The sequence below is a fragment of the Sus scrofa genome, chromosome 1, assembly GCF_000003025.6.
Source record: "Sus scrofa isolate TJ Tabasco breed Duroc chromosome 1, Sscrofa11.1, whole genome shotgun sequence".
Taxonomy (NCBI): domain Eukaryota; kingdom Metazoa; phylum Chordata; class Mammalia; order Artiodactyla; family Suidae; genus Sus; species Sus scrofa.
Window position 1 is genome coordinate 217468646 of NC_010443.5, and position 24316 is coordinate 217492961.

The 24316-nt window shown below is 39.6% G+C and overlaps 1 long non-coding RNA gene across 1 annotated transcript in view; it reads left to right on the plus strand.

Moving 5' to 3' along the window:
* LOC110256886 overlaps window positions 1-24025 on the plus strand; it is a 55903-nt gene extending 31878 nt beyond the window's left edge. Inside the window, exons 3-4 of the long non-coding RNA XR_002338973.1 lie at window positions 12325-12459; window positions 23537-24025. This is a non-coding gene — a long non-coding RNA (uncharacterized LOC110256886). The remainder of the gene's footprint in view (window positions 1-12324; window positions 12460-23536) is intronic.

A 24316-nucleotide genomic window follows, 5' to 3' on the forward strand; every position in this document is an offset into this window, starting at 1 on the left:
GATGAATTGACCATAGGTGTCAGGGTTTATTTCCGGATTCTCTATTCTCTTCCATTGGTCTGTCTGTCTGTTTTGGTACCAGTACCACACTGTTTTGATGACTGTGGCTTTGTAGTATTTCTTGAAGTCTGGGAGAGTTATGCCTCCTGCTAGGTTTTGGTTTCTCAGGATTGCTTTGGCGATTCTGGGTCTTTTGTGGTTCCATATAAATGTTTGGATTGTTTGTTCTAGTTCTGTGAAAAATATCATGGGTAATTTGATAGGGATTGCATTGAATCTGTGGATTGCTTTGGGTAGTATGGCCATTTTTACAGTATTGATTTTCCCAATCCAGGAACATGGAATATCTTTCCATTTCTTTACATCTTCTTTGATTTCTTTGATTAAAGTTTTATAGTTCTCGGCATATAGGTCCTTTACCTCCTTGGTCAGGTGTATTCCGAGGTATTTGATTTTGTGAGGTACAATTTTAAAAGGTATCGTATTTTTCTATTTTCTAATGTTTCATTGCTGGTATACAGAAATGCAACTGACTTCTGAATGTTAATCTTATATCCTGCTACTTTGCTGAATTTATTAATCAGTTCAAGTAGTTTTTGGGTTGAGTCCTTAGGGTTTTCTATGTATAGTATCATGTCATCTGCATACAGTGACAGTTTGATCTCTTCTCTTCCTATATGGATGCCTTTTATTTCTTCTGTTTGTCTAATTGCTTTGGCCAGGACTTCCAAAACTATGTTGAAGAGCAGTGGTGAGAGTGGGCCAAGGCCTGTATTTCTGATTGATTTTCTCTCTGGATGATTTGCTCATTGCTATAAGTGGGGTGTTAAATTCCCTCAATATTATTGTGTTATTGCTGATTTCTCCTTTTATGGCTTTTAGCAGTTGCCTTATATGTTGAGGCGCTCCTATGTTGGGTGCCTATATATTTACAATGTTATGTCCTCTTAGATTGATCCCTAATTCACTAGGTAGTGTCCTGTTTCATCCTGATTCCTTTTTCTCACTTTTTTTTCTTTTGTCCTATCCAGTTACATGGAGATTTTCTTGTCCTTTTAGAAGTCTGAGGTCTTCCAGCATTCATAGATGTTCTGTAAGAATTGTCCTACATGTAGATGTATTTCTGATGTATTTGTGGGAGAATGTGAGCTACACATCCTACTCTTTCACCATATTGTTCCAGCCCCTCCCCAAGTCTACTTATTTTTCATGTAATTTAAAGGTTACTTTTGATTTATAGTTATTACACAATATTGGCTATTTTCCTCGTGTTGTAATATATATCCATGAGCCTATATGCCACTCAGTAGTTTGTACCTCTCTGTCTCCTGCCTCTATATTGCCCCTCCCCACTGGTAACCACTAGTTTGTTCTCTATGCCTGTGAGTCTGCTTTGTTTGTTACATTCACTAATTTGTTGTATTTTTAAGATTCCACTTATAAGTGATATCATACAGCATTTGCCTTTCTTTGATGTATTTCACTGAGCATAGTGCTCTCCAAGTCTACCTATCTTGCCAGGTCTTGGATTTTTAATCCAGAATCCCTACCAGGAATTTCTGCAGTTCAAAGCTCTTATAGGATTAAAGAGAGAAAGATACAGGTACCAAAATCCACTTGACTTTTTTTTTTTTTTTTTTTTTTCTATTTCTTTGGGCCGCTTCTGCGGCATATGGAGGTTCCCAGGCTAGGGGTGGAATCGGAGCTGTAGCCGCCGGCCTACGCCAGAGCCACAGCAACGCACGATCCGAGCCACGTCTGCAACCTATACCACAGCTCACGGCAACGCCGGATCATTAACCCACTGAGCAAGGACAGGGACCAAACCAGCAACCTCATGGTTCCTAGTCGGATTCGTTAACCACTGCGCCATGACAGGAACTCCCCAAAATCCACTTGAAACAATGCCACAGAGAGTGTCATAAGTGAATAATGTCCTGCTAAACTTTCTAAATATCTGCTTTCCTCTTACCAGAGGGTGCAGTCAGTTTCCTTATAAATATACATTTCAGGATCTGTGTACAAGAAACATGTCATGTTTAAATACTCCACTAATGATAAGTTTATGATGATATTAATAATAAACTTAAAAATTAACTGTAGAAATCCTACAATGTTAAGTTGAAGGAATGCTAGAGGCAATTTCATCCTACCCAGAGAAAGATGATCAGCCCAGGATAACTTGGTTAGTGACAAAGCTATAACTAGATCCTTACTATCCCATGTCTGTTTGACCCTCAATCCAGACTCTTTTTACTACACAAGATGCCTCATTCTTTTCTTCTTCCTTCTTCTTTTGCTCTCTTTCTGTTCACTGAGGTTACATACGGCTATGTAAACTCTAACAATCTCTCCATCAACAAATTGTGGATAATGCTATTTACTTATCTACAAAGAATGTGGTGACAGATTTAAAGGAACTCAGAGCCAGTGAAGACTATCAGATGGAAGGCAACCTCACACAAGCTGTGAATGAAATATAAATTAAAAATTATATTATAAATATAAAATCCAAACTCAGCAATTTAGGGGCTTACCCATGTGAAAGAATAATAATTTTCAAATATGTCACAAAGGCAGGTTTAAGGCTCCTTATGAGTAGACTTTTAATATTTCTCTTTTAGAAATAGAAATTGATTATCATCTCAGAGCTAAATTCTACTTTGCATTATCTGCCTGGGACTATGGGAAGAGGTATAAATTACCAAGGGAAGTGGAAAAAAACAAAATACTCTTTAATTCTTGATAGTTTTGGACAGATGGATGGTATAAGAATAAAGAAGTCCTATAATAAATATTAAATAAAATAAAAATATTAATTTTCACACATGCATAATTTTAGGTTGTATGAAATCAAAGTTTGCTTCACACTTGGAAGATCCACTTTAGGATGCCAGCAAGAGAATGTGTAATGTCCGACTATATGTCCTTTTTTTTAGTAACCCCAGTCATATTGAAATCATGGGAGAGAGAACTTAATAGGCCCAGTCACATATCACACCCACTTACCAGAAGAATGCAGGATATATTCCCTGTAATATAGGAAGGGTAGTTCTCCAAAACAGAAATGGAGATATATATTAACCAAAATAAGAGAGATGCATGCTGGAAAGGAGAAAATAATAGATGTCCACTACTGTCTCTTAGATCTGTTCCTTTGCTTTCCCCCCATGTTTCTGTATTACAATAATGTGTTGAGAAAGCAGGGTATAGGGCAAAGGGACATGGATTTTAAGACTTAGATTTGACTTTCAGCTCCCTATAATCTTGGACAAGTCATAATAAACTTTTGGGACATTAGTTTCTTCATCTGAGAATTAGGGTGTTTTAATGTGTTGCAAAGATTTCCTCCTTCAGATGAAAAGACTATGGTGCAAACCAGGGTGCTGTCCATGGTTCTGCCAAATTAAAATGAAATCTTTAAAACTAAACTTCAAAGGTGTTATTATGATAAATAACCCAAATTAGAGTTTATTCTGATTCAACATCAAGAAATTGAAGGCAGACACTCACATAGCCACTCAGAATAGGATAACAGGGAGCCGTGGAGAAACTCTGACTGGGTATTAAGAGGATCTAGAGTAGGGCTTATCTGTAGGTTTTTTTCTGGCTAGCTTTTGTTTACCTTTATTTAGGTAATAGCACCATGATTTTCCTTTAAAAAGGAAATCAATCCCCCATCACTCCATATGATTCAGGTAGAAGTGACCTCACCCTCCACTTTCCCTCTCCATTGGCCCTTGTTGTTGCAGTGAGATATCACAGTTCTGTGTAAAATCCCAAACTAGGCTGAATCATATGAGAGCTCCAAGAGTTAGCTTTAGTGACCAGCCAGTTATGGAAATCTTTGCTACTTTGCAGGACAAAAAGGACATTAACAAAAGTGAAAAGTAATATAAAAGGGCAGGACCTGAACATAGAATGAGCTGGTCTCAGATGCTAAACAGGGGACTGTGCTCAGGAAGTAGACTGATTTATATAACCTCCCATCAAAAGAAGAGGTAAAGTCATCTGGGTCCTTAGGGAGGGTGTCTGCCATGAAGTCATTCATTGAAGAGAAGGTCCAGAATCTCTTTCAGCAGATTGGCAGTATTTTGAGTCTAAGACCAGTCAAGAAGCAGAGTGAGGTTCAGAAGGATGATCAATAGTCAGACACTGGAGTAAGAATGAAGAGCTTAATTTCAGCTCAACATTAGTTGAGATTCCGATTGAAACAAGTTTCTTGGAAGATGCTTTTGGCATCTTGGGCAAGAAGGAGCTAAAACTGAGCCCATTAAGAAGGTTTTCACTCAGTTCTTTCTAGAAAATTTATTTAAGCATTAACATCTTTGAAGCAGTTTTGTAATCAAGTCTGAAAACAAGTTTTCAATGCTCAGATGCAGTAAACAATGGACTAGTGAGGGTGAGAAGGTGTGCCTGAAGGGAATGCATATATTATTGGTTCCATATATACCCGTGGATTTGGCTACTTTTATGTGTTCATCTAAAAGGAGATGAAGCCAGATTTCTAAAGAGGTAATGGCTTGCTTTCTTCCTAATAACTGACAAGGTATTCAGAATACCAGACTTATGAAGTCATGATCAGGAACCATATGTTTTGCTTCATACAGTTGAATTTGAAGTTGCTGGAAAGAAGAGACTGATATAGAATGGTATTATAGATGTCTGGCTTAAAGATTCACGTACGACAGAGAGACCACAGCCAAAAGCTCACCACTCCAGTTCATTCAAGAAAACTGTGTGAACTGGAAGGTAATTAAGATAATGATCCTAACCCAGATGGAAAGGCAAGGGAAATACATAGCATGCGATTACATATCACTTCTGTTGGGGGAACAGAGAGGCATTTCTTAGGTGTCTTTATTATTGTGTATGTGAAGCAGAGTAGTTATCATGATACTCTTGTGAATTAACTTATGTGGTATATATTATTTTGCAGAAGAGCCTTTGCATGTTTGAGATGCTCATTGGTGAAAAGGCATCCAAAGCAGGATGAAAAAACCCAAGATCATGTTTCAAAAAAGCAGCTCCTATCACTGTCTCCTGGTCATCACTCCAGTGATCAACCACTAGATCAAGACATTTCTCTTCTTCCACCATGGTCCTACCCCTTAATTCTTTCAGGGTTACTCCTCTTTGGTGAATCACCAGTACCTCACCCAGCTATAGGGGGTCAAGTCTCCCTACAAGATAGAACCTCTCTACAGCCAGACAATAGACAGGTACACACAGCAAAACTGAGCATGTCAAGCTGAGGTGGATAAATATCATTTGGGCTTCTTTGAACATACCTCTGTGAACCCAGATCAGCTAAGCTATTTCCTTTTGCACTTCAGGAAAAAAAGGACCTAAGTTCATAGGGCAATCCAAGTTTAGGTCAAATCTGCCTTTTTTTGCAATCACTTGACATATAAGCTTATTATTCCTTTTCCTGGCACTCACCCTCACTTCTTCAACTGGCCTCTAGAAACATGTTTCACAAGTATATTCTCTAACAGTGTTCTCTAGATTTTTATAATCTCATCTTGCTCCCTTGGTTATTTTCTCCTCCACCATTGCTCCCTCCAATTGGGTAACACTTAATTGGGCGACACTTCTTTCCTTTGATCTTTCTTTTTGACCTTAAGAAACCTGCATCTTCATTATATTTTTCTGATACAAAACTTGTATCTCATCATGAATAAGAGCATAATTTTAAGGGAGTGAAGAGACTTTTGGTCAAATTGGAAATGTGAATTATATTTGGACCCATACCCCCCTGCTCCAAAATGCAGACACAACAGATAAAATATGAAAAAAATAATAAAACAAAGGAAAAAATTAAACCTTTAATTATTATAGTTCTCATAGGTTAAAAATGTCAAATTTTAGAAATTTATATGGTTTGCTTTAAAATATAAATTGACTAAAAACATAAGATTAAGTATCCCTGTATGTTCAGTAATGCACAAACTGTAAGTGCTGGATGGGGCTGGGGTTACAGGATCTCCGGATCTGAATCTAGATGTAAGTAGCATCAGTTAGGAGCTTGGCTTTTTTGAGTAAGAGGGCCTTAAAAAAAATTCCAGGAAAGCTGGAGGACTGGACGTAGGATTATTACTTGAAGTTAGGTACTGGAATGGGACTAAGGGTCTCATAAAGGAAGTTTAGCTGGAGAAAAACTGCTACCAGCTAATTCTTAGAGCTTGTGCATCCTTGTCACATGCATGATTTGGGAGGAAGAGAAAACAGACTCAATGATTTGATTAGCAACAGAACTAAACTGCCTGCTGATGCAGTGACTTATTGGTATTATCCCAGTTATCACCCCAGGGCATCTTTAAACTGTCCTTATAAGGTTGTGTTCTAGACTGGGGTCTGGAGCACTAGGCAGAGGACAGCAAAGAGGGATAAAGAGGAATGAAAACAAAATCCATTCAATTTAAAATAAACCTGGAAATTAATAAGTGTAAACATATAAAGGAGTCTAATGGTAAGACATGAATTCATTATAGATGAGATGAGCTTCTTAATTTATTTAATGTATTAATTTTATTAATTTATCTGACAAAGACTTTGAACTAACTGTATTTAAGGTATTCAAGGAGAAAAATGAAGACATAAAATTCATGAAAATAAGAACTTTTAGAACAAAGGTAACAAATGAAATCTGAAATGAAAAAGAATGAATTTGAAATCCTGGAAAATAGAAAAAAAATAGTCTTTAAAATACAAAATTCCATACTTGTAAGGGGAATTAATTAATTGGAAGATAGTACTGAAGAATTCACTCAGAATGAAGCACAAGAGACACAGGGATAAAAAAAATTAAAGCAAGCATGTTGGGAAGACAATAGATTGAGGTGGAGAGGGACCAACACTGACCATTGTGTATATGTTTTGTTTGTTTATTAGTTTTGCATTTTAGGGCCAAACCTGTGGTATATGGAAGTTCCCAGGCTAGGAGTCAAATTGGTGCTATAGCTGCCAGCCTGCACCATAGCCACAGCAACTTGGGATCTGAGCCACATCTGCAACCTACACTATGGCTCACGGCAATGCCGGATCCCTGACCCACTGAGTGAGGCCAGGGATGGAACCCATATCCTCGGGGATACTAGTCAGACTCATTTCTGTTGCACTACAGTGGGAACTCCTCACCATTACATACATTTTGATTGCACATTATGATCCTATGTATATAATTCCTAAAAGCAAGCCAGACAATGCTATATTTAATGACGTCTACATATTATTTGTAGGGATTATATAAAATAGGCAAGTAAATGATAAATACCAGATTATAGATGAGCTGTTGTTTCTAGGTGGGGCCGGGGTTAGGGTAAAAAATACTTCCCATTGCCACCTTCTCACATATTCTTTGGCTCATTCCACCCTCCTTTGGAAAGTGAGTCAGTCTTTGTAACCCCAGATCTTCCTATTGTGGTTATGGGGTGGGGAGACTTCACTGGGATATAGACAAACATAGTCTACTTGTAACCTGGCCTTTCACTGCTTTTTTGTTTGTTTTGGCCACGCTTATGGCATGTGAAAGTTCTCAGGCCAGGGATTAAACCTGGGCCACAGCAGTGACCAGAGCTGCTGCAGTGACCATACCAGATCCTTAACCCACTGAGCCACAAGAGAACTCCTTCATTGCTTTTAATTGCTTCACTACCAAAGCAAACATTTTAGCTCTTTCACTATATGTTTTCCTTTATATATGTATTTAAATAAAATATGGCAAAACATTAAGATTTATTAGGGCGGCATGATAGGTGGTTGAGAGTTGGTTATTTTAGTCTCGTTATTATACTTTGTTATAGAATGGAAATATTTCATTTGAAAATAAATTTATAAAACAAAAAAGAATAAGCCATGTAGTTGGTGTGAGTGTTAGGGGTACTGGTTCTGGAGTCACATTGGTTGGGGTCATTTCCTAACTCTTCAACAACTTACTTTGGGCAAGTTGCCAAACCTTTCACTCCATGCCTTGCTTTCCCAATCTGTGAAGCAGGTGTCACCATAGTGTCTACTTCATAGAGATACTTGAAAATTAAGTGAAAAAATTTATATATACAAACACACAGGGCTAGAGAATTTAGAAAATACAGATATGTAAAAAGAATATAGCCATGTCCTTCAAATCATGTTAATATCTCAGTGGAAATATCTGCATCTCTTTTTCCTTGTGGATGTGCATATAAATACTCTCTTAATAAATCCAAGCACCTCATGCAGTTTTGGGTCTAGCAAGCAAAATTAACATTTAAGAACTCAAATTCTTCATTGCTATTTTTATAAAACCATGAAGGGGTTCAAATACATTTCCACAGTAAGTTTTCACAACGTTCTTCTATCACATCTCCTCACACCCTGATGCTGTTCCACATCCCCTAGAAATCTCTTCCTGTTCCCCAGCTCAAGATAGCTTTTCCCTATATTTTCATTTTATTACGTAGATTTAGTTGCCTTTTAGATGGAAGTCCTCCTTTTTTTCTCCTTCTTTAGTTCTGCCTCTCTCTTCCTTACTCAGATCATATATACATTACAAAATTCAATTTGTCTGAGAAAAATGGAACTCCTTCCTTAAGATGTTATTGATGGGGATGGTATAAGTAGCCTGGGGGTCATGGTGGCAGCGGTATTGGGAAGCTGGGCAAAGACTGGATTCACCTTGCAAGTTGAGAGAGGAAGAAGGTGAAGATTACAATGTTACAATTTTTTTTTTTTTTTGGCTTTTTACGGCCGCATCTATGGCATATGGAAGTTCCCAGGCTAGGGGTCAAATCGGGGCTACAGCTGCCAGCCTATGCCACAGCCACAGCAACAAAGGATCCAAGCCCTGTCTGTGACCTACACTACAGCTCACAGCAACGCCAGATCTTTAACCCACTGAGCAAAGCCAGTGACTGAACCCACATTCTCATGGATACTAGTGGGATTCTAAATGCTAAGCTAGGACAGGAATGCCTACAATGTTACAGTTTTTATCATTTATTTTTAATGTGAGGTCTGACTGTTTATATTAACTTGACACCAACTTTTAAACAATGTATTATGAATCCTTACCTTGTCTTTAATCTTTTTCTACAACACTATTTTCCTTGAATAGTATACCATAATATAAATATTTCTCTATGGTTTTTCCCAGTTTCTATTACTATAAACAAAGTTTGTTGAGCCCACTCATAGCTATATCTATGTTTAATTCTACATTCTTAGAAGAGGCATCATTGCATTCAGGGATATACCACATATCTAAGGCTTTTTTTTTTTTTTTTTTTTTTTTGGCCATGTCTGTGACACGAGGAAGTTCTTAGGCCAGGGATTGAACCCTCGCCTCAGAAGTAACCAGAGCCACAGCAATGACAACACCAGATCCTTAACTTGCTAAGACACCAGGGAACTCCTTTAAGGCTTTTTTTATAGAAAAAAAAAATTGGCATCAGCTTTTTGAGTCACAAATGAATTTTTTCAAGTATTGACAAATGAATTTTTTCATGTATTCATATTAGAATAGCTACAATCCACAGAAAACTTGAGAGGAGATTTTTGTGATAGGCTATTGTCTTAGCTTTCTTTACAGAGATTTAAATTTAAGAGGCTTTTCGGTGATATGGCAAATCTGTCTTTAAATACTAGGCAGAACAAGGATCAGATAAAATTATTATCAAAGGACCTTTGTAAGAGGATGACTTTTGAGGGTCTTTTGTGACAATGGGCAGGAGACCCAGAGAAGACAAAGGAACATTTGTCTGGCAGTCTGAGGCATACTCCCTGTTCTCAAATGAAGAAATGAGAATCTGTTCAGCTCTTGGAACTTTTTGATTTGTTATTATGGGATTTTATACAGCGTTCCTTGTGCCTGTCTCCCACCACTAAGTTTCATAATCTCATTCAACTTGCACCATTAGTTGTAATTCTAAGTAGGAAAAGAAAATGGAGAGAGGGAAAAATGAAGGAGGTGGGGAAAGGAGAAGGAAGCAAGCAAACAAAGTGTCTGCCGGGCTAACATACTGTCATGGAAGGGAGAAAACTTGAGAATTCTCTAGATGGCTACGTTCAAATGCACTCAACCAGCCCAAAGAAGTTTATCTCCACAAATCATTTCAGAGAAGTGCTTGTGAGAGACAGAGTTCTGAACTTCAGTTGTATTAATGACTGTGAACATCCCAAATTCTCAGATAACTTTGAGTCAAAATCATAACTTTGAGTTTGACACTTGCTGGCTTTGTTCTGATTTATTTCTTGAATACAAATCTTGACTCTCCAGTGAGATTATAATTTATTGCTGGCCTTGATCAAATGTCATCTGGCATCTCTCCCTAGCTCAGCACTGGGCTCACACTGGGTATGGGGTTATATTCGGTATCCAATTCGCTTAAACTGTGCAATTAGGATGAAAACTTTTCATTATTAGGATTTAAAATTTTTAACAGAATAAAAACAAACAAACAAACAAACACACCCAACAACCAGAATGTCTTCTGGAGAGCTGGAGGTAGAGTTGAAATTAAACCTCAAGGCACACTGAAAGTCTACATGGTAGAAAGACTGACTTAATGTGTGGGTAAAGGACAATGTAGAGTTTCCAAAGAAAGTTTCTTCACATCAGTGTATCCATACATCAACCCATCCATCCTTTTAGCAATATTCATTAAAAATATGCACAATGCTCTGTACTTAAATGCTTTTGGTATTTGCTAATTTCTCTACCTGAGATGCTGCCCTCTTATTCTCTCTAAAGCTTCCATTTAACATTTCAGCTCAGATTTATCTTTTCAGAACAGCTTTTTCTGACCCTATAGACAATTTTTGATGCCTCTTTTCCTGTGTAATACTGTGACCTGGACATACTCTCATAAAATAAATTATAAAACTGTAGTGTAAACACTTTTTTCAGCGTGACTCTTTACTACCTCTGGCACCAGTAAGCAGATACAAATATTTATGGAATAAATGAGTGAATAAATGACTATTAACATTAAATGTCAGAATGAGGCACTGGCCTTGGGTACTCCCAATTTTGAGGCTCATTCAGTTGAAGTTTAGGAAGACCTTCCATGAACGTCAGAACAGATTTTGCCAGCAGCAGGTGGAAGCAGGGTTTCCTGCACAGAAGGCAGCTAAAACCAATGCTTTCAACACAGATGGGTTTTGACAAACAAGCCCGACAGGTTTGCATCAATTAGGGATAAGTAGTTCTTTCTAAGGATCTAGAAATGAAGGCCTGGCTAAATAAAGCTTCTGACTTTATGGTTCCACCTCTATGCAAATTATTTTTCAGTATCCAAATGAGTTGCCAAAAAAAAAAATTGAGTCTATATTTTATCATGGCATACCCTTCCAGGAATTTCAGTAGTTGGCTATAAATCTCTGTACATGTTAACTGAGAAACTTTTCTGAGGAAAGCTTATTTTAGATTAAGACAATGAGAATCAGAACAACATTTATATAGCTCTATAGCTGAATAATTTTCTAAGTATGTTGGTTGAATAACACAATTCTTCTTTGCATAGACACCTGAGAAATAAGCTTCTATAGACCTATCTGGAACTCTAACTCCCGTTGCTTATACTATGTTAGAAAACAGTCTGGGTTTCAAACAACAAATGTACAAACAGATTTTTGGCACACAAGACTTGTATGTATACTTCTCAACAACTTTCAGTGGCTCTCTATTGCCACTGTAAGTCTAAACCTTTAAACATAGTGTCAAAGCCTTCTTACCTTTCCAGATTTAGGTCCCTTGGTTCCTCCAAATAACCCTGTGTTACAGCCAAACTGAACTACACGTGCTGACTAAACCTACAGTGCTTCTAGCTACTACACATTTGCTCAAGCTGTTCCTCACTTCTGGTTGTTAAAATCCTACCCTACCTTTGATCAACTGTACCTTTACTGATCTCCCTAAATTAAGTATGACCACTTCCTCCTGTAAATACCAAAGGTACTTTATTCCTGTATTAAAAAATAAAAAGATGACAGTGCCATTTATCGAGCAAATCCTCTATACTGACCTTTGCACTAAGCACTCTACAAACATTGTTTACTATAATTCTCAGGACAGTTATATGGGATAGGCATTAATTTTACACATTCCTCTTCCATGATGCTTATTCCTTCTCTACCTACTGTCTGAATACAGACAGGGACAAGGTCCTAGAGCAGGAGTCAACAAAATACAGCCCACTGCCTGTTTTTGTAAATAAAGTTTTACTGGAACACAGCCATACATATAGTCTCTGGCTGCTTTTGTGCTGTAGTGGCCAAGTTGGACAGCTGTGAAAGAGACCATATGGCCCACAAAGCCTAAAATGTTCACTATATGGCTCTTTACAGAAAAAGTTTGCCAACTCCTGGACTAAGAGGATGGTGAAGGCACGCTTATGAAAGGATTCTGAATCCCTGATTACCCACGTGGAACAGAACTCTTCCTTGCCTCATCTCACCAACCTTCACTGAAGTGTGATGGAAGTAAGAAACACATTTCTATTGTTAGTATGTCAAACTTCTGGGTTATTTGATCTAGTAGTTAGCCTAGCCTCAGTACTGCAGGAGTGATGTTAAATAATCCTATCTATCGAGGACAACAATAGAATGATTCCTCTTTCCATGATCCAGGAATATGTGAAGGTTATTACTGATTTTGCCTGTTGAATTCTGATGACTTTTAAAAATTAAAGATGAACATAAGAGAAATTCTAGGACCTCAAATTAGAAATGTGTTTCACAAAATATCTTTCATGAAGGCCATGGCAATTGAGTTGGTAGTGATTTGAGTAAATAAACACCATAGGAAAAAAGATCTTGACAATTTCTGAGGCATGTACTTAGCTGGTATTCAGACGGGGAAGGCCAAACTGAGAAAATGTGTGAAGCTCTTCTATATGCCAGGTCCCTCCAGAGTTAGAGGAACTGAAACTGAAAAGCAGATATTTATTTGATTATAGCTTCTCTCTTGGAAAAGCGGTTTGTGACATCCTTTTATTCCTTCAATGAAAAACACTACAGAAAGGAACCCAAAATGAGATAAAGACGAACTTTCCTATGATCTCTGATGAAAGTGACTGCAATTCCTGAAGAGAATCTGAATTAAGTTAAGAGCCATTAGCAGCTTATTTTTGGATTGTATTTTCTTTGGAGGGGGAACAGCATAGTCAGTAATCTATACATTCTCCAGCAGTAGCCATTTGGGTTCCTTGCCCATTGCCTTCTTCAGGATCATGGAATGAAGATGTTTATCCTCCTGTGGTTGTTGTTTTTTGCTTTAACAGAACATAGTGACCTTGGAACAATAAAACTGGTTATAGATTAACTGATCCTAACTTCTCAGGTCCTTGGAACCATCAAAGTTCAAGTTGGATAACTATTGCTAAGATTATTTATGAGGGCCCTACTCAAATATTTTCCATGCAAAATTCAAGCATAGGTGTATACTGACAATAGTGCATCTTTCCACTACTCTCCCATTCATCTAGATTAGGGATGGCAAATCACTATCCACCAGCCCACATTCCTCCTGAAGACATGCTCCTTTTGATCTACAAAGTGTTTTAAAATTAAAATTAAAATGACTGCACACAAAAGTCAGAGCTTAAACTTCTCTTAGAAATTAGGACAGCCTAAAAATACTGGGCCTGCGTTCCTGAGTACTAATAATTAAGAGCTAGAATTATATGGGCATATACACCCTCCAGCTGGATGTGGTTCCCAGCACTCCCTCTCATCTTAGTTCTGACCTGTCTCAGCCTTTACAATAACTGCCTACCTCATGGTTCCTCAGTTCCTGGCTGTCTCCTCTGCTTATCTCAATTGCTTTAACAATTGCTTTAAATAGAAGACGGCTAGATTTTCAGTCAGATAACCCCCACAGGCATTTTAGATCTACCTTTATGTAACTCTAGACAAGCCATTTGATTTCTCTAGTTTCTTTGTTTATAACATGCATGAAGCAAAAGATGGAATGTTCTGAAGATTGGCCAAAGTAATGCATGAAAAAAATGGCCTTAGTTTCAGGCCCCCACCTTTTCTTGCAGGATCACTTCATCATTCTCTACCTTGGTCACCCTGCATCTGGTCTCTTTGCGCCTCCGTTCATGTTTTTTTAAAATTCTTCTTATTAAAATATAGTTGATTTACAATGTTGTACCAACTTCTGCTGTACAACAAAGTGACTCAGTAAAATGTGTGTGTGTGTGTGTATACATATATATATATATATATATATATATATGTATATATTTCCAGAGTTCCCGTTGTGGCTCAGCAGGTTAAGAACCTAACTAGTATCCATGAGGATGTGGGTTCATTCCCTGGCCATGCTCAGTGGGTTAAGGATCTAGTGTTGCCGTGAGCTGTGGTATAGGTCACACACGTGGCTAAGATTCTACATTGCTGTGATTGCGGCATAGGCCAGCAGCTGCAATTCTGATTTGACCCCTAGTCTGGGAATTTCCATATGCCACAGGTGTGGCCCCAAAAAGAAAAAAATATTTTTCCATTATGGTCTGCCCCAGGAGATTGGATATGGTTCCCTGTGCAGTACACTAGGACCTTACTATCCATTCTAAATGTAATAATTTGCGTCTATTAATCTCAAACTCCCTGTCCACTTCATTGCCTCCCCATCCCCCTTGGAAACTACAAATCTGTTCTCTATGTCTATGAGTCTGTTTCCATTCTATAGATGGATTCATTTGTGCCATACTTTAGATTCCACATATAAGCAATAGCATGTGGTATTTGTCTTTCTCTTTCTGACTTACTTTGCTTAGTATGAGAATCTCTAGTTGCATCCATATTGTTGCCATTATTCATTCTTTTTTATGGCTATATTCTATTGTATATATGTACCGCATCTTCTTAATCCATTCATCTGCCAATGGACATTTAGGTTGCTTCCATGGCTATTGTGAATAGTTCTGCTAAGAACATGTGGGTGCATGTATCTTTTTGAATTATAGTTTTGTCCAGATATATGCCCAGGAGTGGGATTGCTGGATCATATGGTAGTCCCATATTTAGTTTTCTGACGAACCTCCATACTGTTTTCCATAGTGACTGTACCAATTTACAATCTCACCAACAGTGTGGGAGGGTTCCCTTTTCTCCACACCCTCACCAGCATTTGTTATTTGTTGACTTTAATAATGGCCATTCTGACCAGTGTGAGGTGGTACCTCATGGATTTTGACTTGCATTTCCCTAATAATTACTGATGTTGAGCATCTCTTTATGTGCCTACTAGCCATCACTATATATTCTTTGGAGAAATGTCTATTTAGGTCTTCTTGCCTATTTTTTTATTGGATTTTTTTGTTGTTGTTCTTGAGTTGTATGAGTTATTTGTATATTTGGAGATTAAGCCCTTGTCAGTTGCATCACTTTCAACTATTTTCTCCCATTCCTTAGGTTTTTTTTTTTTTTTTTTAATGGTTTCCTTTGTTGTGCAAAAGGTTGTAAGTTTAAGTCCCACTGGTCTACTTTTGTTTTTATTTCTATTGCCTTGGGAGACTGACCTAAAAAAGGTTTTTATGGTTGGTGTCCGAGAATGTTTTGCCTATGTTCTTTTCTAGGAGTTTTGTGGTGTCTTGCCTTATGTTTAAGTTTTTAAGCCACTTTGAGTTTATTTTTGTGCAGGGTGTGAGGGTGTGTTATAATTTCACTGATTTATATGCAGTTGTCCAGTTTTCCCAGAACCATTTGCTGAAAAGACTTTTTCCCATTTTATATTCTTGCCTCCTTTGCTGAAGATTAATTGACCATAGGTGTCTGGGTTTATTTCTGGGCTCTCTATTCTATTCTGTTGATCCATCTATCTGTTTTTGTACCAATACCACACTGTCTTGATTGCTATGGCTTTGTAATGTTGTCTGAAGAATGGGAGAATTATGCTTCCTGCTTTTTTTTCCTCCTCAGAACTGCTTTGGCAGTTCTGGCTCTTTTATGGTTCCATATAAATTTTTGGATTATTTTTTCTTGTTCTGTGAAAAATGTCATGGGTAATTTGATACAGATTGCCTGGAGGGCTATTTATATGCAGAAGCATCCCTGAGTAGCTTGTGAGAGTTTACTATTTTTTTGGTGTCAGGACTGCTTTTGGTTTGGATGCTTGCTGCCTCTTTCCTCAGTGCATGCAGGCCATTATCCCCTTAATAGGGGATGTGCAGGCACACAACCTATGTGTGCTTCTGGGGGCGGGGGCAATGGGTGGCGCCTGCCAGTGGTGCCTGGTCGTCAGGCCCTTGGCAGTGGCAGTGACCCCCTGGGAGGTGGGGGTGGTGCCTTGGCCTCTTGACAGTGGCAGTGGTGAGGCATGTGTATTCCCAGGGAGGTGGGGGCAATGGACAGTGCTCAGTTGCAGGGCCCTCTGTGGTGGCAACCCCTGGCGTGCTGGGGGTGGCAGGAGGTGCCTGGTCTTGGAACCCTCAGTGGTGGCAAGCTGTGCCCACCTCTGGAGTCCAAGATGGCTGTGGTGGTTTGCACCTGCCACTGTAGCCCATGCAATAGGTGACCTGCCACCTGAGAGCCCACTGTGTACAGAGCTCCTATGGTGGTTCTCCCACTTCTGGCACTTCCCAACAATGGCACCTTACTTTTCTGCTGGGCCCCAGGCCTCCTTCCACACTGCCTTGGCTGTGGTGCACCACTCCCTAGCCCCTCAGGCTGTTTCCACACAGCCAACCCTAGTCCACGCTCCAGAACTGACCTCTAAGCCTCAGTGGTTTGCCAAGTAGTGATACTGATGGTCTTTGTGGCTCTCTCTTTGCTTTGCCCTCCTCAGATGGGTTGCTGCACTTTTCTCCAAGGCTCTGAGGCTCCCTATCTGTCCTGGCTGATTTCCTCATCAGTTCAGTGGCCTCTCAGGGTGCAGATTCCTTTCCTCTTTCACATCTTCCTCTCTGGAGTGCTGATCTTGTCCTGATTCATTTTTCTCTTCTCTCTTCTCTTTTTTTTTCTTTTGTTCTACCCAGTTATGTGGAGGTTTTCTTGCCCTTTTTGGAAATCTGAAGTCTTCTGCCAGCATTTAGTATATGTTCTGTGTGAACTGTTCTACATATGTGTGTGTATATATATGTGTATATATACATATATGTGTGTGTATATATGTATGCATATGTATACATATATTTATTTATATACATATGTATGAATTGCTCTACATGTGTGTGTATCTGTGTATATTTATTTATTTATGGTTGTACCCACAGCATATAGAAGTTCTGGCCAGGAACTGAATCCGAGTCATAGCTGTGACTTACACTGCAGCTGCTGCAACACCAAATCCTTTTAATCCATTGAGCTGGGCCAGGGGTTGAACCCGTGTCTCTGCAGTTACTCCAGCCACTGAAGCTGGATTCTTTTTTTTTTGTTTAGGGCTGCACTGGTGGCATATGGAAGTTCCCAGGCTGGGGGTCAAATTGGAGGTACAGCTGCAGGCCTATGCCACAACCACAGCAACACAGGATCTGAGCTGAGTCTGCGGCCTATCTCCAATGGCAATGCCAGATCTCTGACCTACTGAGCAAGGCCAGGGATCGAACCTGCATCCTCATGGATACTAGTTGGATTTGTTTCTGCTCTGCCACAATGGGAGCTCCCTGCAGTTGGATTCTTAGCCCACTGTGCCACAGTGGGAACTCCTAGATTTTTTTTTTTTTTTGATGTGTTTGTGGGAGAAGTTGAGCTCTACATCCTACGATTCTGCCATCTTTTTTTCCCCCTTTTTATGGCCACACTTGTGGCACATGGAAGTTCCCAGGCCAGGGGTCAAATCAGAGCTGCAGCTGGAGGCTATGCCATAGCCACAGCAACACTAGATCCAAGCCACACTTGTAATCTGCACCACAGCTTGTGGCAACGCCAGATCCTTAACACACTGAGTGAGGCCAGGGATTGAACCCACATACTTGAGGAGACAATGTTGGGTTCTTAACCCAGTGGGCCACAACAGGAACTCTCTCTTCCACCATCTTGATCCTGGATCTCCATTCCATGGTTTTTAATGTTTCATTTACTCAAAAACATTTTGAGCATCTACTCTGTGCCTAGCATTGGACTGAGGATTCAATGATCATTGAGAACAGGCTCATAAACTATCTTCATGATACTTAAAGTTTTAATAGGGGAAGCAGACATTAAAATTGTCATTGGGGCAACACTATGAAGGAAATGACCTTGGCATTAAGAGAACATATGATGTGGCCCTTGATTAGGCTAGGGAAGTCAAACAAGGCTCTCAAGATCTAAAGAATAAGGAGTTGTGCAGTTGAAGAAAGGCTAGAAGAATATTTTAGGCAGTGGGAACAGCATGTATAAAAGCTATGTGGAGAGAGAAACATGGAAGGGATGAGGCACTAGAAAAGATACGGTGCGTCAGGTATAGAAGGAACAAGGAAGAGTAGAAGATACACAACTGGGGAGGAAGTGGGAATCAAATGGCATTGTAGGCCATGCTTAGGAGCTTAATCTTTATCTTGAGAGCAGTGGGAAAGCTATGGACAATCTAAACAGGGGAAGTGTACAATGATTAAATCTGCTTTATGAAAATCTCTCTTTGTAGGGTGGAAACATGATGGGAAGAAGTATCAGGTTGACTCATGAAATTGCCACTTCCAGACTATTTGTACTATAAGATGGCAATTTCATATGGTTCTACTTGATAGAGTGGATGTGAGGTAACCAGTTAGGCGGCTAGCAAGAGATGATAGTGATTTGGAATAGGGTGGGGTATCGGAAATGGAGAGAAATGGACAGATCTTACAGATATTTAGAAGGTAAAATCAGTGAGCCTTCGTGATGGTTGGTGTAGGGTATCAAGGACAACTTCTAGACTTGTGTCCCTTAATGGGAAGTGGTGCCATTCATGAATAAGGTGAAGAAGACCAGGGTTGGCAAGCAGGGATGACTCTACATTGAGTTCAAAGTGCCTTTGCAACAACCAAGAGGAGATGAACTTTGAAAGTGTTTCTACGGAAATATCTTGCTTTGGCTTTAGCTGGATTCCTGGCAGGATGAATGACTCAAGGCTATGTTAAATTACCACTAGAGGTTCCACATCATGAAAGTATTATAAATTACAGCCCCAAACCTGTGTGATGCAGGCTCAGAGTTTTGATTTTCACAGGTGACTATTTTTACACTTTTTTTTTTTTTTTTGGTTTTCTGTAGGTGTTAGAAACCAAGCTCCCTTGCCACAGGGGGTCTATAGAGCCATCTGAAACTCCTGTGACTTCCTCTGGAATATCAGCTCATATTTATTCCTCTGATTTGATTTCATGCCATTTTTGGCACCTGAAAATTCCTTTTTTTAAAAAAATCAAACTTGGTTATGTGGAAAATATTTTTGTTACGTGGCACCTAGTATTTCTATGTGGAAAGGGCCTATTTGGGTCAGCTCAGTGGGCTGGGTGGTCAGAAGTGGTCTAGGTAATTTTCTGTGTATACTATTAGAATTATTATATAATGAAGTATAACATACTCTTCTGCCATTTGACCTAAGTATATGTCTCTTGTAACAAGAGAGGGAAATCCTGCAGACCAATTGTCATCTGGCATTAGGCTTCATGCTTATAGACTATGAAAGTGTGTATATGACCTGGGTCCTAAGCTTGAATTCCAATACTAAAGGGCAGCTCATTTGCAGGAGTCTCTGATACCTATTCTTTGCCACAGTGTATGGTATCCAATAGTTGCTGAATAAATGTCTATATAATTAAACAGGAACTGAAAAAAGTACAATTGTAGAAGATGGGAATTCTTGGCATATCCTTCATAATGGGATAAAAATCCTGGGATTGGGACAGAGAGATGTAATCAGGATCTTTTTTCAAGACCCAGAATGATTTGTAGCTCAATATAGCATCCATCTTACTCCATGGCTTCTCATCTGTTCATAAAATATAGATGACAGCCATGGTGTCTTGAGTTCTTAGATAAATTTTTATGGATATTCATTTTCATTGAAATATCATATATTAGTTATTTACCACGTGCAAAGTTTTTTTTTCTTTCTTTCTTTCTAGGCTCTATGAGGCATAAAGTGATGTCTAAGACCCAGGCTCTACCCTCAACTGCTTTACAGCTTAATGACAGAGGGTGGGGATAAAAGCATATAATTACTAAAATAAAAATAACTACCCCTTATCAAATGTTTTCAATGTGCCAGGCTTTGCACTAAGAATTTTATATAGATTGGCTCATTTAACACTATAAAGTGACTGTTATTGTCTTTGTTTTATCAATAAGGGAATTGAAGCACAGAAAGGTATATAAGGTCACATAGCAAGAAAGAGACTGAGTCAGTATTGAAACCCAACTGTTCTGATTTCAGACCTCAAGAATTTAGATATTCTGCTGTATGGTGGCCCAAATAATCCATGAGAGAAGATAATATGTATCATAACAGATGTTCAAGTTCAGGCTGAGAACACAAAGGAGGAATTCAGGAAATCTTTATAAAGAAGTCTATTTTCCCATGGTCTAGAAGAATGAGTGGTATTTTGACAGATAGTGATGGGCAAAGAGGTGCTGAGGGGTAGAAAATTGTCTGAGTGAAGGCACAGGGCAGAAGAAGGTACCTTGGCGTGTTTGGGAAACTGCAAATAAATAGTCCAGCCTGGCTGAGTGTGGGCTGTTTGTGTGTGATAAGGCAGGACAAGAAAGTTAGTTGAACTTGAATTTCAGATAAAGGACTTTGGAGCAGGAAGTAGAGAGGGATGCAGCATTCCCCTCATCACTGATCATGAATAACCAAAAGCCTGTGAACAACTGAAGCTTCTAGAATTGACTCGGTCTACTCTCATTCGAGAGCAGAAGTAGAGAATCTATATAAAAACGAAACAAAACAACTGAATGACTTCAGAGGTTTTAAACTCTATTTTGAGGTTCAAAGGCAAGACTTCTTAACCTGGGGGCTCTGGATGCATAAATAGGCTTCATGGGGCCTGGAACCTCAGGAAATTGTAGGCTAAGTTTTGTGTTGTGTGAACATATATTCTTCATGTCTAGAAAGGTGGTCCATATGATGCATCACTTTCTCTAAGCACATAATGAGAATAAATATTGCAAACCACTGGTCTAAGGAGAAAAATCAGCAATGACCTCAGTGACTTCCTTGTAGTCAGGAACTAGAACCAATGTCCCACTGAGTGTTCTGAAACTGTGAGATTCTGCAGAAGTCAAAACTGAGAGTCTGAATTCCCCACTGACAAGCAAAAATTTCCACAGAAATAACATCACTATGCATCAGCAGAGGTCTGCCTTGTGTCAGCCTCTGCCTCATGACTGTAGGTTATCTGGGTTAGCAGTCTGAACCAGAAAGCTATTAGGTAAGGCAAATCTCATGTAAAAGTGTCAGTAGGAACTGGGTCACTTTTTTTTTTGGCTGTACCCAAGGTATGTGTAAGTTCCCAGGCCAAGGATCCATGCCGAAGTTGCAACCTGCACCACAGCTGCAGGAACTGCGTCACTTTTGAGCTTCTGCCTCTGGAGGTTTATAAGAGTAATAAGAAGCTGCAATTTCCAGGCAGATGATAGCTGTCTGGAAGGATTTCTATCATTGCACCTTTAACCCAACCCACCAGAGTCACTCAACAGTAAAACAGGCTTGACAGTGAGACAATCTTGTGGGTCAGGCCTATGAGAAAACCCTTCATTTCTATTTGTGAAGTTGTTTCAAAGGTTGCCCAGCAGGCCCTGCCATCACAGACAAACACCTGAGATGTCTGAGGGTGGTAAGGCAGAAATGCCAGTGAGGAAAACAAGGTTTCCAGGTAAATCATTTGATTTTCAGAAATAGTTGTGGTGGAAGCACCTTTGGTCACTGTGATGTGTACTGCGTAGTGGTACTCTGATAAAAAGAAACAGAGTCCTGTGTGCATTAGTCAGTATTAGGACTCTAGAGGTGATACAGAAAACCAAAGACAATGGTGGCTTAAACATGATAGAAATAGATATCTCTCATCTAAACTCCAAGTCTGGAGTTGGGCAATCTGGGACTGCTTTGGCAACACCACGATCAGCAGGAAATCGGTGCCCACTAGCTTGTTTCTTTATCAAACCTAGGGAGCTACTGGCTCTTCAACCTCTAGCCTAGAGGAAAGAGGAACGGGGGAAGAAAGGAGCCTCCTTAGAAGTCTCATGTTGCAATTCCATTTACATCCCATTAACTAGAACACACTGGCAGAAACTAGCATTGAAGATGGTTGGAATGAAGTCTTCAGTATGGGCATCCAAGTGCCCAGAGAAATACTGGGGGGGCCTATTCTATATATACACATATGGACAACTAAATGTCTCTGTACAGTGTCCTCAGAAAAAATGGACTGTTTTGGTGCTATTTTGGTAACCCTAGAGACCTTAGCAAGCCTGGATTCTCCTTTATTTATTTAGGTTATTTAGTTAGTTCTTCTCCCACCACAAAAGGCACCTTTATATAAACAACATCCTTTATTTTTGTTAGCAGGAGTGTGAGAAGCAAGGTTTCCTCATGCACTCACTCACTCATTCATTCATTCACGTATCAGCACCACCAAGGCTATCACTAAATTTATGCTTCCAATTCAAAGTGCAGAATTTTTCCCAGGAGTGGTTGTCTAGTCAGAGGCTATGCTTCTTAGCCTCTGGCATAGGGGTGGGCCCAAATGACCAGATTTGCCAAAGGAATGTGAGCGGAATAGATGCATTCCTTCTGGGAGGAGGTGGTTAAAATCAAGCATGCTCTCTTTGTCTCCTATTTCCCTATCTGCCCCTGGAAGCAAGGAACCTTGAAGCCTAGCAGATGGCAGAGACACATGTGGAAGGAATTTGAGCTCCAGAATCCAGGGAAAGCTGCCCAACAAATATCCACATTGGACTGTTACATGAACAAGAAATAAAATTCTTTAGCATCTTAAGTTTCTGGTATAAGAGTATTCGGCAAGTAGCCTGCTTTGATACAACACTAGGTTGAGGACTCAGCTCTCACATTAGATAGAACTAGATTCAGATGCCACTTGCAGTACTTACTAGCTGTGAGATTTCAGTAATTCCTACTAATTTCTGACATTTATAAAGCATGGCTTAATAATAGTACATATCTGGAGTTCCCGTCATGGCACAGTGGTTAACGAATCCAACTAAGAACCATGAGGTTGCGGGTTAGATCCCTGCACTTGCTCAGTGGGTTAACGATCCGGCATTGCCGTGAGCTGTGGTGTAGGTTGCAGACGCGGCTCAGATCCTGCGTTACTGTGGCTCTGGTGTAGGCGGTGGCTACAGCTCCGATTTGACCCCTAGCCTGGGAATGTCCATATGCTGCGGAAGCGGCCCAAGAAATGGCAAAAAAGACAAAAAAAAAAAAAAAAAGTACATATCACATACAATTTTTTTTTTTTTTTTTTTTTTGGTGAGAGGCTAGCACCTAGTAAATGCATCATATACGCTGGTTTTTATTCTTACAATCACATATTGTTGGGTTCTTCCTTTTTCTATTATAATAGGGTAGCTTTTGCTAATTTAGGGAGCATAGAGTTTGGACTCTCTCATTTTGTTCTTCTCTTGTGCCCTCCAGGTTGTGGGTCTGTCTGCTGATGGTCATCAGTGATTCTGCACAGATGTCTCCTTCCCCACCTACTCTGTGGTAGGCAAAATAATGGCCCAAAGATGTCCTAATACCTGGAACCTGTGAATATGTTACTTTACAGGGCAAAAAGAATTTTACTGCTGTGATTAAGTTAAGGACTGACAGATGGGGAGATCATCGTGGATTACCAAAGTGGGCCCAATGTAATCGGAAGGGCCCTTAAAATATGGGAGAGGAAGACAGAGAGTCAGAGAAGGAGATATGGTGATGGAAGAGATGTTGGAGAGATTCAGTTTCTAGCTTTGAAGACAGAAGACCAGGAGCCAAAAAATGCAGGCAGCTTCTAGAAGCTGGAATGGATTCTCCCCTAGAGCCTTTAGAAGGAACACAGCCCTTCCAAACCCTTTATTGTACCCCAGAAAGACCCATATTAGATCTCTATCCTACAAATAATAAATGTATATTATTTGTCAGTAAGTTTGTGGCAATTTGTTACAGCAGCAATAGGAAGCTAATGCACACCCTCTCCCTAACATGCTGTGTTGCAATGTTCATGTGAATTTCTATACTGAAGCTGGAGGGAAAACTTCAGGAAAGAATCACACTGCAAGAAGAACAAAGCCCCAGGGTGGGGGTGGCTAACATGAAGCTCCCATCATAAAAGGAAAGGTACTTCAAGACTTGGCCTTTCCCAAGGGATCTATCCCAACCCTCCAAGGATATTCCTCAATTTCTGGCCAGGCTCTCTGTCTCTGTTTTGTGTCATGA